Source organism: Cibotium barometz, chromosome 61 (genome assembly GCF_041138505.1).
Source record: "Cibotium barometz isolate CiBa-2024 chromosome 61, ASM4113850v1, whole genome shotgun sequence".
NCBI classification, from domain to species: Eukaryota; Viridiplantae; Streptophyta; class Polypodiopsida; order Cyatheales; family Cibotiaceae; genus Cibotium; species Cibotium barometz.
The window spans coordinates 12,136,637-12,154,931 of record NC_141106.1 but is presented as its reverse complement, the minus strand read 5'-3'; positions in this window follow the sequence as shown (position 1 = coordinate 12,154,931).

Genomic DNA, 18,295 nt, shown 5'->3' with positions numbered 1-18,295 from the left:
AGACTTGCTGAAATTAAGCGTGGTAAACTCTTAGAGGAGGAGAGGAGAAAATCCTCATCTTTTGGGCACTTATCTTTTAGTCTCTCATATTCCCACATCTACTCATGTTTCTAAAATTTCTATATCTTCTCCTTGGTGCTGAGCTTCTCCATCACCTAGTGAGTATGGCTATGGATACACTTAGTGCAAAGCCTCTATCCTTTGTTCTAGAATGCTACGGATTGGAGTGCAACCATCTATGAAAGCTCATACATCGCATCCATATGTAGGACAATAGGTTTCTATGGAAGGTTCTGGTATTGATCCAAATCTTTACTTTACTTTTCCTCAATACTCTCAACCATATCAACAATACATGGGCTATGTGCAACCTCCTTTACCTTCTCGACAACCTTCACTTACACCTCAACCTCCTGCATCTCCTTTTGTGGATACTATGTATTCCACCATTCTTGATTTGTAGAGACAATTAGTGGAGCTATGATCCCAGACTCCCCAAGCCATGAAATAGTATTACTACCTACAATATCCATCTTTTAGCCATTTCTTAAGGTCATTAATTAGGGGAGATATATTTGGGTATTATGTTGAGAAATTGTTTGTCAACTTGGAATCTCTCCACATATGTATCTTCCTATGAACCAATAATATTACCTTGAAAATCTACCTAGCTTTAGCCATAACTTGAGGGTCATTATTCAGGTCCGAGCCTTTTCATTTCTCACTTAAGAGATCATGTTGTGAGTTCTCTTGTAATCAGGTCCCCCTTTTCATTTCTCACTTAAGAGATCATGTTGTGAGTTCTCTTATAATAAGGTCCCCCTTTTCATTTCTCACTTAAGAGATCATGTTGTGAGTTCTCTTGTAATAAGGTCCCCCTTTTCATTTCTCACTTAAGAGATCATGTTGTGAGTTCTCTTGTAATAACTAAGGGCTTCGAAGAAGGATTTTGAAGGGACTTATGAGGCTTTGAGTAAAATATTCCTAGAGAGAACTCTACCTATTTGAGCTCTTCTAGCCCCCTCAAACACATCCATTTGATTTTACACCATTTTTACCTATCAAGATTAGATTAAGTTAGATGAGCTACATCGGATTCTTGCCCGTTATAAAGCAAGTCCTACTCCTTCTCAATCTTCATTTAATGATCTCTACTTTCTTTAACTTTGAGTTTGCCCTGGCTTCTCATTATACTTCATGAATTTTGTTAGCAAATTCATGAATCTTGTTAGCAAATTCTCTCCAAGCATGATTATCTCTAACAAACTCAGGTTTCTCTTGCCAAATCCCCTAACACCATTTCCCCACCCTTTTAGCTTATCTTATCCCCATCTAAGAAACGAGTGAACAAATAGAGAATTGTCCACCCAAACACTCAAAGTGTGAGGATCCAGTTTGCCTCTTTTCAAAGTACACCCTCAACCAATAGGCTTACTTCTGCCATGGAAATGGCAATTCAAGTGGCATTAATAAGGGTCCCTTAGGACATGCTCTCGTGGTATGAGATGCCAAGGTTGACTAGCTTAGCATGTGAGAGTGGAACCTTAGCCCCTAGTATGAGATGTCAGGGTTTACTAGCTTGGCATGTGGGAGTGGAACCTTAGCCCTTGGCTTAGGGGAGGTTGTGGATGTGACCTGTGGATGGGTTGTGAGCTTGTATGCACCCTTCTATGTGTTATATCCTTATGTGTTATATCCTTATGTGTTTAGCTTGTGCATTAGATGATCTTCTGGAGGGGAGATGCATAGTTGGTATTAGAGGTAACTTGATCCAAAATTAGGAAACCCTATGAGGTTTTCATGTCTTGTGAAAGTCTCCTATCTAGGTATCTCTTGATCTCCATATCTATGTTGATTTGCAAATTAAGTGAAATTTTTGGTATGGTTGTATGAAGAAACCTACTGGACTTTGTGCATGAGATAGAGAGAAACAAAGATAGATATATTAAGACCTGAAAAGGGAATAGATGAGACTAGAGGAAACACACACAAACCCTAATTACTCTCATTAATCTATCTCACACAATGTAGAGAAGCTCCATAGCTACCTTCATTCCTTGCAGTTGACTTGGTTCTTGCCATCACTCTGACAAGCTGCATACAAAGCAATGGAAAGAGATTACAGCCATGGAGAACATGGAATGATACAAGAAGGCAATGACAGGGGTGGATGAAGCAACATTTATAAATTTGCAACAAAACGCGATTTCGACAGTTTGAAATTCCTAACAGCTCACTCTCGCGTTTTCCTGCAAATACCTGAAGTAACATGCTATTACATTCCTACAGTGATTTCTCTGTCTTTACAACTAAAAACAATATGGATTGAGTTTATGCAAGGAGTGTACAACCTTGGATAGCTTAGAAAGACACAAAATCACAATGATAGGGGTGGATGAAGCAACAATTTTATATTTGCAACAAAATGCGATTTGGGCTGTTTGAAATTCCTAAAGCCTTCTCCTCGTGTTTTCCTGCAAATTCATGAGGCAGCATACTGGAACATGCCTTCAGTTATTTCACTGTGTTTGCAACTTGGTGCAAGATGGATTAAGTCTATGGAAGGCAAGAAGTGATCAATCTCTCACTCAACCAGCCCAATTCAAAAGTCTTCCTGCTTGTGGTTGCAGTGGAAAAAGCTAAGGAATGCATATAATATTTATCCTAATATCTAAGCTACATCACATCACTCAGTACATTATCCTAATAAACTATTAAACAAGAAGAAAAGGATATAGAGAGTCTTACTGACCTGGAAACTATCTGTAGGTGTGCTGTGCTGGTGATGAGTATCCTGTGCTGGGGATGAACCTTTGCTGTTGGTCAGGATGCTGATGGTGCAGACTGATGGTGCAGAGTAGGGAGGTAGAGAGGCAAGAGAGCTAAGAGGGGAGGGCCTAGACAGGAGAGATTAAACAGGAGGGAAAAGATTAGTGTAAAATACAAACAAAGCAGCTAATAAATACCACACGTGTGGAATGGAGTCGTTTTTTCACATGTGTGGATGGGACCCAGATCTCTTGGAGTTTGAAACTTGGCACGTGTGAATGGCACTTTTTACCTTGAAAATTGTGCCAATCATGATTTCATAATCAGATCCATAATAAACACTCTTCCCTCCCCGTCTTTCATCTCTGCCAGCACCCTCCCATCATCCTTTTCCTTCCCCCTCTGATCCCTTCCTACCCAACACACTCCATCCAGACTGCAACCTGCCTGAAGACTACTACCACTGCCAGATCTCCAGGTTACCTAGGCTGTAGCTCAAGTTTGGAAGAGAGCCGAAGAATCACAACAACATGGAAAAGGAAAAGAAAGGTCAAAGATCTATATTCTTTTCAATGTTTTTTGATATATATTTCTTCCATCCATAGAATTCTTGAATCTTACTGCCCAGGAATCTGGTACATCACCCTAGGATTTGATTGGAGATGGATATCAATAGGACCTAGAAGTTTGCAACAAAATGCGAGGAGAGTGCTTAACATTTTCCAAATTTCCCTATATCGCGTTTTCCTACAAATTTTTATATTAGTTTTGGTTTTCATTTCTTCCTCATTGTTTTGCTCTCTTTGGCCCTAGGGAATTCTTCCTAGTATCATCTACTGTCCAGGACACTGTGAGATGATCCTAGCATTTGATTGGAGATGGATATCAATAGAAATGGAGAATTTGCAACAAAATACGAGGAGAGTACTTTACATTTTCCAAATGGCCCTACATCGCGTTTTCTTGCAAATTCTTGTGTCCCTTTTGGTTTTCACTTCTTCCTCATTGTTTTGCTTTCTTTGGCCCTGGGGATTTCTTCCTTGATGATGAGAAAAGTTTTTGCTTTGGAACAGTTGATTCTCAGGCCCCTCCTTTCAAGAGGAAGCTGGACTTTTCTGTTGCTATACTTAGACCATAGCAATCACCAGGTGAGTCATGTGTGCTCATGAAGAGAGTTGTTTGGTGATATGCTATACATTCCCTGATTGCATATGTCAGCATATAGAATTCATGATATATAAATTTTTGTTCAGGCAAAAGCAAGAGACTGGAGCAGAAAGCTGAGTCTTCCCTTTCAAAACAAAAGGAACCAGAAGAGGACAAATCTCCAAATTTGCTCCTATTTGACTTTCTTCACAAGTGCAAGGCTCAGAGGAACTTCCACATATACCACAGTATTTTCAACAGGGAGTTCACTATGAGCTCTGTACTGGAGCATCACAGAGATTTTCTTTCAGACCATTGGGATACCTTCAAACAACTGACAGAGGCAGGAAGAATTGTGGAAGGTGAAAAGGTTTTTGTGCATATAAATCATATTGTCTCCATTGACAGGCTGAGGTACCATGTGAATAGAAGATTTGATAGCCTGCCTGAGGAATATAAATTCAGCTGTAACTTCCACACCAGAAAGTGTAGAGTGCTTGAGGAAACCATGGCATTCCTTATGTACATTGTCTTCCATCAGCACCCTCTAGAAGAGCAAGGACAGGAGGCTGAAGAAGAAGACACATCTGTAGAGCAGAGGAAAAAGAGGATGTTCCTGTGGCAACAAAAATGGCAGAGCAGGAAGAAGATATCAACCTCCAGAATGAGGGGCTCTGCCTCATGATCTTTCACGGCATTATGGACTTGCTTCCACAATCCATAATTAATCCTTGAAACTGTTCTACCTTGCCTTACTTGCTTACTACTGTGTTTGGGTCGAGACAAGAATCTTCTTGCCTTAACACCACCAATAGAGAGCTTGATTGGTACCTCCTTGCCATTGGTAGACTTTTTAAAATCCTTTGTGATATGAACATCACCTCCATGCAGACCTATATCGGATAACACTTTTTTCAATGCTTGAAGAGCATCCTTTCTATTTTTTTCAGGATGGAGTTTCTAAGCAAATCCAATATACAAAAATAGCAATTTCTCAACATAGAGCATGCAATGTGCATATGTGAACATTACATAGTGGAATGTCAAGAATGGCCTTGAAGTCAGGGTCAACTTTATCTCTATTAGGTGCTCTCTTCCACCATTTGGAATCCATTACTTGAGCTGATTCTTTGCAGTAAAGACAAGGAGACTTTGAGTTGCCTCCTTTACTAACGTTATGCATGCACTTAAGTGTTTTAAGATCCCCCGCCATGTGCCACTCTACTTGAAAATCACCTTTTCCTGCAACATGGAGATTCTCTCCTTGCCCTTGTCTTTTAATTATTCTTGGTATTTCTTTGTGGTGAAACACCCAATCTAGTGTTTCATGGTCTTCTGTCTTCACCTGTGATTATAAAAAACAAAAGTCTTACTATAAAAGATTTGAAAACAATGACTAAAATCAAGTACGAAACAAAAAATGATCATACCTGGAACGAGCCTAACCACCATATGTGTTTTCTCCGACTGCACACTAAAATACTTCGAACTCGCTTCAGTCAATGATGTATCAAGTGCTCCATTCATCAATGTAATAGTAATCCTTTCCATTTTCTTTTCCTTTACAACCTTACACTCATCCAGTTTGATAACAAATTTCAAAATGCCTTTGCACTCCTCAAATGTAATAGTAATCCTTTCCATTTTCTTTTCCTTTACAACCTTACACTCATCCAGTTTGATAACAAATTTCAAAATGCCTTTGCACTCCTCAAATGTTATTCCATAAAACTCGACCATTCTTCTTTGAAGTTGTTGTAGATCTACAAATATATTGTTCCAAGGGTCATACACAGTGGTTCCTTTATCACCATAAAATATTTCTTCAATATGGATATATTGCCCAATAAACTCATCTATACTTTCATTCAAATGACCTCTTATCCTCCACACGGTTGGCTGGATTTGGCAGTAAAACTCGTTTAATCCTTTGATCTCTCAAAGTTAAGGATATCGCATGGAAAATCGAACTATATCCCTTCCTGCTAACTCCACTAACATCAAGAGCCTCTTGGATTGTAGTGCCATCAACTTGATTATTGGATATAAAGTCCTCTACAACATTACGTTTGATTGTTTTATATTTTTTTTCTTCAATCAAACCTTTTGCTACACCACAAGAAAGCAATCCTTTCATTTGTTTAACAGGAAGAAGGTTGGGATCCATATTTTCTTTTGCAAGCTCCAATAGTTTCCTATAGTAACAACACAATATGCCTATATTATTCAACACCTCCATTCTTGTTTTGCGTTAATGGACAAAATAGATATAGTCATTTGAGAGCCTTTTTGAGTATAAAAAATAAAAAATTTCAAACTAGCCTTGCTTCCTGAATTCTTCGCTTACATCCACCAGTCCCAGCCTTCAAATTTGCAATGTTTTTAATCTTCCTGCTTCGTTGTCTGTCTCCAAGCACGGTTCTCTTCCTTCTTGCTCTTGTCAACTCTTTTCTACTCTTTGAATGCTCCTCAATTTCATTTTGCAACAACTGCTGCTCCAATTTTGCACGAATGGCTATCTCTTGCATCCTGGCCCCCTTTTCTTGTAGGTACATCGTTTTATATGTTTCTGCAAATGCAGACTGCGCTGAAATATAACCAAGAAGTCCATTTTGTCCATCGCTCGCAAACCTCAGTAGTGTGGTTGGATTGACAAATGGAGGTGTAGAGTTTTTTACTAGACATTTTGGATATATGCTTCCATCGCACCATAAGTCAATATGTTGAAGCCCTTCTCTTCTCATATTTTCCTGTTGTTGAGCATTCAGCACCGTATCCTTTCGTCTTTTTTGTGCTAGAGCATATTGTTCTTCTAAGTCGATGTGAAGATGGTGTAATCGCTTCTTCTGAGATTGTGACTCACTAGTATCGGCCATTTTTTGTGCTTCTGAGGTTGCAAAGTTTGCTTGTCAATCTCATAGTCTTTTTGTAACATGAATCGTGGAAGTGTGGCGGTATCCATGTAATCATTAAGTTCAGTGATGGATTCTTTATGAGAGGCCTGCACACGTCGTCAAAAGAGATGCGGAATCTTCGGGAAACAAAAAAAAACTAAGGAGATATTTAATGCAAAATCGTGTTAGTTAGACAAAAGATTATCTTATTCCTTTCTGAACTGACAATTCGGTAGTCCTTACTGATAGTTTTGAGCCACGTTTCTATATTTTACTATTTTTGAGGTCTTTTAGGAGAGAAATAAATCAAAAAATAGTGAATTTCTTACAGGGCCCCAACATGAGCTCCCTTTTTCCCTAATGTGTGTGGGAAAATCAGGGTGTACATAACCCTGTTGTTGTTTCGTTAAAACACCTCTTCTTGTAACTCCCCATTTAAGAAAGCATTCTCGACATTCATTTGATACAATTCCCAACCTTTAGATGTAAGCACCATTTAAATCATTGATCTTATGGTAGCCATCTTAGCCACTAGACTAAATGTCTCATCATCATAATCAAGCCCTTGAGTTTGTGCATAAACCTTGGTGACCAGCATTGCCTTATATCTTTCCATGGATCCATCCAACTTACATTTGACCTTATAAACCCATTTACAACCAATCACATTCTTGTCATTTGGTAACTCAACCAAATCCCATGTGTCATTATGTACCAATGCGTCCACCTCTTCATCCATAGCTTTGTCCCAAGCTTCTTTACTAATAGCCTCATCAAAACAAGTTGTTAACCTCTACATTGGATATCTCACCCTTTATGACCTCATCAATGGTTGTGGGTCACTATGAGCTTCATGAGCTTTAGCATGTGGTAGTACGTACCTGTCATGTGTCACGCCTTGAGTCCACATAACCAAAAGCTTTCAAGTACCCAATGTCAAGTCTATAGCCAGTCATCCCTCATCTCTGATATGCTCTCATAAATAGCTGTTATAGGTGTTGTGTTCAAAAAGTACACTACTGTTGTTGCGCATGCTTCTACTCGATAGTAATTTGGTATATTCTTCTCATTATTAAGCATGGCTTATGCTATCTCACCAATAATAAATCTATTCTTTCTCTTAGTAACTCCTTATGTGCTTGGCTGTAAGTTGCCTTCATATCCCATGATCTTTCAAGAAATCATCAAATGCATGTGAGGTGAACTCACCTCCACTATCTGTCCCTAAACATATGATCCACTATCCATATTGCTTCTCAACATATACTTTTAACTCTTTGAACTTCCCAAATACTTCATCTTTTTCCCTCAAGAAGTCATTCTACTATAGTTATTGATGAAGGTGACATAATACCTGCAACCATTTATGGATGGGGTTTGTGCTGGATCCCAAATATCACTATGAATGATTTTCAAAGACCTCTTGCTCATTTGTCTCACTAACACTTTGCCTCTTTTTAATCTTTGGTGGTGTAAAAAGAAATTTTATTTCCTTTGCTCCACCAAAACATGGTTTACATGGTAAATTCCCATTTGCACACCAAAATCTTTCTCATCCTTCTTGATTTTTACTTGGCCTCCATGTAATCTAATCTCTGATAAAGCCTCTTCTACTTAATTACATGCGGCTTGAGCAACTGAAGCGGGTTACATCTTGTAAGAAAAATACATTTATCACATAACACTTCTCCATGCTTTCTATATCATGTATAACATTGAGCTTACTTGAGTAGCAGTTCTTCCAGGCACATTTCTAGGAGCCTAGGTCTGCCATACGAAACACCTTCTTGCCCTTCCTTAGAGTGTTGAGCTCTAAGGGCAAACAATTGTTTGGTCAACCATATCAATGTCGCTTTGTTGTGTTGAAAAGGGTAACAAAAATAGTAGACTATTTAATTTAGATGTTAATATGCCCGAGGTGAAGAAGGTAGTCATGTTTGTTGTGGATAGGACATGTGTCATTGTAGATATTGACATATGGCATAAACACATTTATCATGTGAATATACAACGAGCGTGGTGGCACGGGTAGCAGGTTGAAGTCTATGTAGGTACAAAGTATTGTTGCAGGTTTGCCAAAGTTTAAAGTTGATGGTATGCATAAAGTATGTGAAGCATGCCAGCTTAGTAAGTTGCTTTCGCACATGAAAAGCATGTTAGTGCAAGGCTATTGGATGTTACACATTCTAATGTATGGGGACCAGCCAAGGTTGTAACAATTTTATAGGTTACAAGTATTATGTTACATTCATTAATGATCACACTAGGAAAGTGTGGGTTTATTTCATGAAGGAGAAAAGTGACATATAGCATAAGCACATTAGTCATGTGAATATACAATGGGTGTGACAGGCAGCGGGCTAAAGTCTATACAAGTCCAAAGTATTGTTGTAGGTTTGTCAAAGTTTAAGGTTGATGGTATGCATAAAGTATGTAAAGCATGCCATCTTGGTAAGTTGGCCAAACATGATTTCGCATATGAAAAGCATGCCAGTGTAAGGGCATTGGATGTTATACATTCGGATGTATGGGGACCGACCAAGACTGCAAAAATTACAAGTTATAAAAGTATTATATTACATTCATTAATAATAATCACACTAGGAAAGTGTGGGATTATTTCATGAAGGAGAGAAGTGAGATGTTTTCTCACTTTCAAAAATTTAAATCCTTATTCAAGAAGGAAAAAGATATGTAAATAGAATGCTTGATATCAGAAGGTGGGGAAGAGTATTTCTCCAATAAGTTCAGTGATTTCTTGAGAAAACGAAAAATCAAGTGACAGTTCACATGCAGGTACAGTAGCAATAGAATGGTGTTGTAGAAAAGAAAAACATACACATTGGCAGAAGTGGCATGTGCCTTGATGTCTGAAAAGAATATGCTAGATTATTTTTGGGCAGAAGCAGATGTAACTACTGTTTACATTATGAACATAACTCCCACTATAATGTTTAAGGTATGATATCTAAACAGAAGTTTACACGCATAAAACCAAGTGTGTCTCACTTGCTTGGTCTTTGAGGAATTGCTCCCTCCTACCTAGACCTCTTCCTCTTCCTATGTTGGCTTTGCTAGGTAGCTCCGGTCTATTGGTGGATGGTCTTGCGACTTCACTTTTCAATGACTTATCATTAGCCACCTCTGTATGCCTTTGTAGAATTAAGAGTTCCATGTCTTGTAGGAACGTAGGATGATTGATCATCTACTCGATGTCTTTTTTGGTGTACATGCGGTCTTCCACTTTGCCCGCCTCGCTATGCCTTTGTAGAATTAAGAGTTCCATGTCTTGTAGGAACGTAGGATGATTGATCATCTATTCGATGTCTTTTTTGGTGTACATGCGGTCTTCCACTTTGCCCTCCTCGCTCTTGGTAGGTTATTCTTTTCTTCTAGGGTTATAAACCCTTCCTCCACTCTGGGCTCTTCATTAATGGGTTCTAAGTTTGGAATTTCTCCCTCACTTCTTTCCATGAATATTTTCGGTTCTTTATCTCATGATTGGGGTAAGTTTACACTTCCCATCTCCTTTTGTTCAACTCTCACCCTTCGAGTATTGAGCTCTTGTTTTCTTAAGCTCAACTCTCTGCCGTTCCATCTCGATCCTTTTCAGATCTAACTCTACTTTGTCTGAGATCGGGAAAAAAACTTGACCCGTCCTAGCTACACTTTCCATGTCTCCTCATTCAAGGGGTGCCTGTATTTAACAGCCTCAAATTTAAATTTTATATCGACACTTCTTGCCTTGGACCATGTCCAACACCAGTTAACGGACCCATGCCCGCAGATTGTGTTTCTTTGTCATTGCTGGTTTAGAGACCAAAAAATCATTGGGCTGTATCAATGATACCGCTGGATCTGGTTGGGGAGGGTGGTTTCTCCTCTTTCCCAAACCCAGAGTATCGCAGCCCTTCTTTCATGGATTCTTCACTACTAGTTTCAATGGTGGTCATATTCCTTAAGACACTCAATTGAGTGCTTACTTCATGACTTGAACCCACAGTTTTTTGATAAGAAAATCCTGGGTGTTTTGATGCACTATCGTCTAGGAGTGAGGTCGTCTCCGAAGAGCTTTTCAAATCTCAAGTGCATATATATATGATTTGCCAAGCTATTTTGCTGTCCCAATTAAATTATGGTTAGATTCTGTCAACTTGTTTTTGAGGCCATGACATTACAGAGAATAGTTCAAGACATGTATCAAAAAACAATTCACATCATGAATGATTTTTTACACTTTCAAGTGTTTAAAATTTTTACTTTTGGACTTAGAATTCCACGTTACCTTGTTATGATTTACAAATTTCTTAAGATTTTCTTAGCCTTAATTTGACTATACCAAGTTTATGAGTTTAATTTGATTAACGCGTGAAATTGCAAAAATAATTCACGTCGTGAAGAGATAAGGTTTCATGTCACCGTGAAAAGCAATTAGTTCACGTTGTAAACTAAAAATGGTTCACGCCGTGAAGGGCTTTAAAATGATTTACGTTGTGAAATGAAAATGTTTCACGCTGCGAAGTGCTCTGAAATAGTTCATGTCATGAATGCTTTTCTGTACGTTCACGATTCTTAATTTTGTTAGATCTCGTGGTGTTAAAGGTGTTAGCATAAGGCTTTCTATTCTTGGCAAGGTAATCTTGTGAATTGTAACATTAATCGTCGGTGTTGATGCTAGGAGCGGTTCACGACGTGGACAAAAAACGGGTCACGTCGAGAATGATTTTCTTACAATTTCAAGTAAGAACTGCCCCGCATCGACTAAGGCGATTTTGGATACAAAATACTTATCCAACTGATTTCAAAATGATTGTGCCACGCCTAAGGATTGTAATACAAGTTCAAGGCACAACTAATGACTCTTTATTTTTTTAATTTTTATGAATTTCTGAAGAGAGAAATACAATATCAATCTACTCATTCACGTTGATAATTCTAGTGATGCAGACATCAAAATTAACTAAAAAACAATGAAATTCTCTTCCAAGACTAATCCACCACACAAATATACAATAAACACAACCAATTTCTCATGCTTTTTCACTTTCACACAAATCTTATCCATTCATTTCTTACATAATGCAATACCAAAATACAAAGACAATCATGAATCTTATGCAATGAGAATTGAAACTCCGAGAGGAAAGAGAACAAAGGTGTTTTCTCGACACCAGTGCCAAAAATGTTATGAACTACCATACCTCCAAGATAAAACTCAATGCATTCAGCTAAGGGAAGAGCAATAGAACACAACTGTCATAAGACACTTACCAAAATGCTTTGAACTTGAGTCTCTTGAGACCTCCACGCTCTTATCGTAGAGTCACTCACGTCATCGAGCAATCTCTCTCACTCTCCAACACAAACATACAACATACAAGCATAGAAGAGGTACAAGTACTAGAATGCTCTCCCCTAATCTCTCTCTAGACACAAAGAAAAGCTCTCAATAGCACAAAGGCAGATTGTGTCTATTCATTATGAGAAAATACCTTATATACATTTAACTGTTATTCACTTAAGCTTCTAAAACTCACTTAACTAAAACCTTGGGTGACCAATATCTCATAATATACAACTTTTATAATGCTTTTGTATGACACTTATTAATGTCCTCAATTGGAGAAGCATACTTGTTAATCCAAAATAAGATTAACAATCAAAACTCAACAAACAAACCAAGAAAGGAGCAATTACAAAGAGACAACCATGTCAGACAATGCAGAGAACATTGTCTCTAGCACTAAAGATGATGATAATTCTAAAGCGCTTGTAAAGAATGCAAACTTAAGAGTGACCACAAATGAATCATACATATCAAAGACTAAACTTGCAATAGACAACGAAGTCAGAGTGCTTTAGAGTGCAGAAGTCAAAGTACCTAAAGTTGAATCATACCTAGCACATAGTTCTTTTGAAGTGCTCCAGAAGGTTACGAAAGGCAGGGTGACTAAATATGAGTCATTCATATCAGTGACTGAGAATGCAGTAGACACCAAAGATAGCAAAAGTAGTTCTAAAGTGTTTCAAAAGATCACAAATTTCAGAGTATTTATATGTATCACAGCTTGAACATGCGAGATCCATGGTCTCTCCCCACAGAATTAAAAACCTGACCAGGCAAAGGCAAATGAATGAATGCAGCAAAGTCTCACTGGCAAATAGCTAGCAACAAAGATTTAGCTGCCATAATCTCTCAAAAGAATCTCCAAATTTTTGAAAATTGTGATTGGCCACCTCCTCAAAGTTGTATCCAGCAGCAAGACTTGGGCTGTGGATCAACTTAACAGGAGAAAAAAAAACTTTACCTACATCTTCTTCAGTACTTCTTAGGCAGCATCCTCCACGAGTATCTTAGCTGCCTTAAACAGGAGGACATATCACACGTTCAAGCAGTCGTTTCATCATTTGGAGCTACGTGCAAATCATAAGCGGCTTTAGCCATTTCATCCCACACAGCTCAATCACAGTGGACGACAACACATGCTTGAACTCGTACATGCATCTTAGAAACGGAAGCATCCAGCACGCATCAACATAGCTCCGTAGCATGCAACACACACACACAGCAGGTGGCATCATCGGCCATCGCATGATCAATGACATTACTGGCCATTAGCATTCACAGAGTTGCTGTCTGACTGCAACGACAGAGGCTCCACGCAGTAAAACCATGGTAGCATTTGAGTGCTACACACAGCTTGGCACAACCAGAAATTACATGCAGTTTGTGCGCATCAACACAAGCAGTGTTGCAAGCACCAGATCTACTGAGCTTATATGAGACTGATGAAACCAGGCGTCAAGCTCATAGCCTTCACTGAGGGTCCGAACTGCACCAAATCACTCAAACCACTCCAGAGTATTGCTGTGAAGGCTAGGGAAGGGTGACATGCTACACAAGATAACCATCGGCACAGCATAGATCCAGTGTATAGCACATCGGCAGAGCATAGATCCAGTGTAGCACATCATTTTATTTAGAAAATAAAAATAAAAATTACTTTCATAAGCTCAACGCTTTGTTTGCAGAGCTCAACATGCAACGCTAAACGTTTTTTTGTAGCTCGTGTGGGAAGCCAGGCACCAACGCTAATCTCAAGAGAGCCACTCTCACGCATTGTTTGAGATTGTTCACATGCATTAGAGCATTTTGGTTTTTGGTTTTTGTTCATATGCACACTTTTGGGTTTCTTTTTCACACCTCAACCCTAGTCATTGGGTGTTCACTTGCACACTTTTGGTCATTTGATTTATTTTTAGGTGTTCACACGCACATTTTTGACCATTTGAGCATATTGGTGCCTTTTTCATACACGGTTTGGGATTCTTGAGCACAATTGGGGGTGTTTTCACACTTTTGGGCGTTGGCGGGACGATATGGGGATCCATTACTACCTCTACCCGGCCTACGATCGCCATGCTACCAACCATCATCGTCGTCGACATCACTACGACTCCATCCCAGACACTAATCGTGTGGCATCCACTCATACTCTATTACTCATACCCTACCAACCATCATCTTCGTCGACATCACTACGACTCCATCCCAGACACCATCCCAGACACTGATCGTGTGGCATCCACTCATACCCTATTACTTTGGCTCTATGCTTGTCATCTTGATTTGGCATTTTATGTGAGATGCATATCATTTGTTGAGTTCATACATACATTCGGCACATCGCGGTTTCAACCTCTAGATCCTTCTTCACCGACATCATACTATGATGACACATCATATTCATGTCACTTATGGATATTTGAGCTTGAGATATTGTTGTCTAGCCAGTTTAGACACTTATTTGATGAGGGGGATGTCCATGCTAGATGGTTTAGACGTTTTACATATGGTGATTTTGTTGAGGATCTATGTGGTTATCTTTACAGGGATGGTTCAGCATTGCTTGCATGGGATGATGTATGTGGAGACTTGATTGAGTGCCCTACATTTGTGACAGAGATGACTATATACCTGAGGATAGGTATCATTATGACATGCATTCAGTGGGTGATGATGTGGATAGTGATGATGATGTTCATACTATGACTACATATGATTATATGGGTGATGATGATCGTAGTAGTGATCATTTATGGGATACATTTTTTGAGTTATGGAATGATAGGTTTGGATCCTTGGAGGATATGGATCGAGCATGCTTCCACTTTCGTTGCTATCACAATGGTGTTTGCATGGGCCTTGAGACCTTCCTCTACGACTCACCCACAGCATCGACTAGCCATCATCTCATTGATTCTCATTTACTTAGACCGACTCATTCATTGTATTATTATGATGGGGATGATGATGTATCGCACACACATACACATGATGATAGTGATACACATGCACATGATGCCATTGACACATATGCACATGATGATGATGTATGTGATAGTGATAGTGAGGGTGATGTGTGTGAGTTAGTTCATGTGGGAATGATCTTAAGGGCAGAGATGGAAGCAAACATTATGATCATCATAGAGCTACCTATCTTTATTCTTAGTGATCATAGGGATACATTAGACGACCATAGGGATGCATTCCATGATCTTGATGGGCATTTGACTAGTCATGATCATTCGGCTAGTCATACATCCCTAGTTACACATGGGATTGACACTTCACATGTCGTTGAGCACATCATAGACCATGAGGGGCATATACTAGAGGTTCTAGTATACATCCCTAGTTACACATGGGATTGACACTTCACATGTCGTTGAGCACATCATAGACCATGAGGGGCATATACTAGAGGTTCTAGTATTAGATATGTTGGGCTACTCCTCTAGAGTTGTTACATGTGGAGAGATTTTGGATATGACCACTAATCCTAGTTTTCATAGCATTCCTAGCAGCATTTGTGTGGATCGAGTTGTTGTTGTGATTGAGCAGTCAGGAATAGTGCATGACAGTAGTAATGAATTTGTGAAGGTGAGACATCATAGGAGTATGCATATCGATCATATTTTTAGCATATCCTATGACATTGACCTCGAGAGCTTTACATTTGATATAGGTGTTTTCTTAGATCCAGTGTTATTGGAGATTGACGTATCATGGGATTCAGGTCATGTAGGGACACCATTGATAGAGTTTGTCTATACCTTTAGGGATGACCTTAGTGTTATTGGAGATTGACTTATCATGGGATTTAGGTCATGTAGGGACACCATTGATAGAGTTTGTCTATATCTTTAGGGATGACCTTAGTGGCCTTGGAGATTCCATTGATAGTGAGTTGGTTGATACCACTTATCTCTCTTGTGTAGACACTTTGTCAGTACTTAGTGATGATGATCTTTACGATGATCCAGCTTTTATCTTAGAGGGACACACACATATAGAGTGTCTTGCACATGGAGATATTGTGCATGGGTCCGAGCATACTCATACATATATTGATATGGTGGACATGCCTTCGACTTTTTGAGAGTGGTGCTACATGTGATGGTGGCATGAGTTCACATTTGACTTTACATAAGACCGACCTTGAGATATATTCTTTTGGCTCCTACGGATGTCGAGACGAGCCTATGCTCTTTGGAGCCAGGACATTTTCCTTTGGATGCATTCTTTGCCATTTGAGGAGAATACTTTTTGGATATGTGGCTTGACATTCAGATGCGCATCTATGACATATTTCAGTCTTGGCCTACACGATAATTCTTTTGTGCTAGGACAATTTGACATTCTAGCCAGGAGTTTTGAGCTTCTTTGAGACGGATACCTTTCGTGTGAGATTCACACTATGGCCATGAGTGAGGATGGGTTTATGAATTTTCCTTTTGAACCTGGGGCTACTATCTTTGGAGTCAATCTTTCCTTTTGATCTAGGAGCTACTACCATTTCAGCTTCGATGGTTTGGGGTGTATACCATACATATCTTTTTGATCCTGGAGGATACTCGACAAGCTTCGTCATCGACAGTGGTTCCTTATTCTCTCCACTTGCAATAGATTATCATGGGACCATTGCCTTGGATTTTGCATGCCTCGGATTTCCTTTTGATCCATGAGGTTGCATAGATAGCCTCACTCTATAGACATTCATGTCTTCTTGGTGCTCATGCCCAAGATTTTATGGCCTTCTTGGCTATTACCCTAGGACGGTGACCCACACCCATGTTGTCACTCCATGCTTTGAGTGGCCAACCCTAGTCTCTTGCAATGGCTCCCTTCTATATGGGCAAATAAAACATTGGATTTGCTAGCTTATGTGGGATAATTCAACTTTTCTCATGTGGCTTCTTGCTAGACAATGTCTTCTTTGGCTTACTTAACTCACTCCCTACCTCTTCCTTGTCCTCAAAATGGCACCACATTTCTCAACATGTGTATGGTAGTCAATGCTAGGATTGTGTTGGTAATGGAACGGCATGCCAAGAATAAATACAATGGTGTAATTAAGAAATTACGATGCTCTTTGTATGGCCCTATCTAAATTTGAAGACTTTTAACTTCACGTGTACATTATAACGAGTTCCTTAAAATGCAGATGTAACTTTATATGTAGAAGGAGAGGTGTGGAATTGTAATTTCTGAACAAGGAGAGGTGTGGAATTGTACATTATAACGAGTTCCTTAAAATACAGATGTAACTTTATATGTAGAAGGAGAGGTGTGGAATTGTAATTTTTTAACAAGATTTTTAGAAATGGAATCATCAAGTAAAACATAAACTTGATTACCATTAATGGATCCTTTCATGCACAATAATGAATGGAAAGATTAGGGAGTACCTAGAGGGTTAGTTGTAATTCTTGATCAATTTCATCACGAAGAGTATCCTTGGTCCAATTTAGAGCGATGCCGTAATCGGTCTCATGAGCTTCTTCTTCGATGTAGTGGATTGTGGAAGTTGGTTTCTTTGGAGGTGGTAACTTGGAGTAGCAAGTCACCTTAATGTGGTGGTGGCCTGGTTTTTGACAAACGGTGACAAATAACACCAGGTCTAGGGGGTTTTGGTGAAGCATTGTGGGTGTTATTGTGACTAGGCTTGGGGTTTGAATTTACAAGATTTGACTTTTAAATTACCCCATTAAATATATTTTTAGGAGAAATTATGGGTGCATGTGCATTTTGAAAATTGCTAGTGTGATTTGAAGTGAAAGAATTGGGTTGAAAAGATCACCTGAATGGATGATTATCAGCCACAAAAGATGATTTCCGATTGCATGGGAGAGGGCTTGCATAGGCTGAATAAATTTGCCGAATGGAGAGAAGCTTTTTTCTCTACATCGTGAGGCTAGAGAAATAGCTTCATTAAGAGAAGGAGGTTTGAACATATTCACCTCTACTTGGATACCTTCGTCAATACATCTTCGTATTTTTGTTGCAAAGTATCATCCTAAAATTCTCAAGCATGTGAAGATTTAAAGTCTACCAAAAATGCTATGTTTCACGATCATGCAAAGAAAACTTTCTCCATGCATGACCTACTTGTAGATGAAACTAGGGTGGTTGAAAATACTCC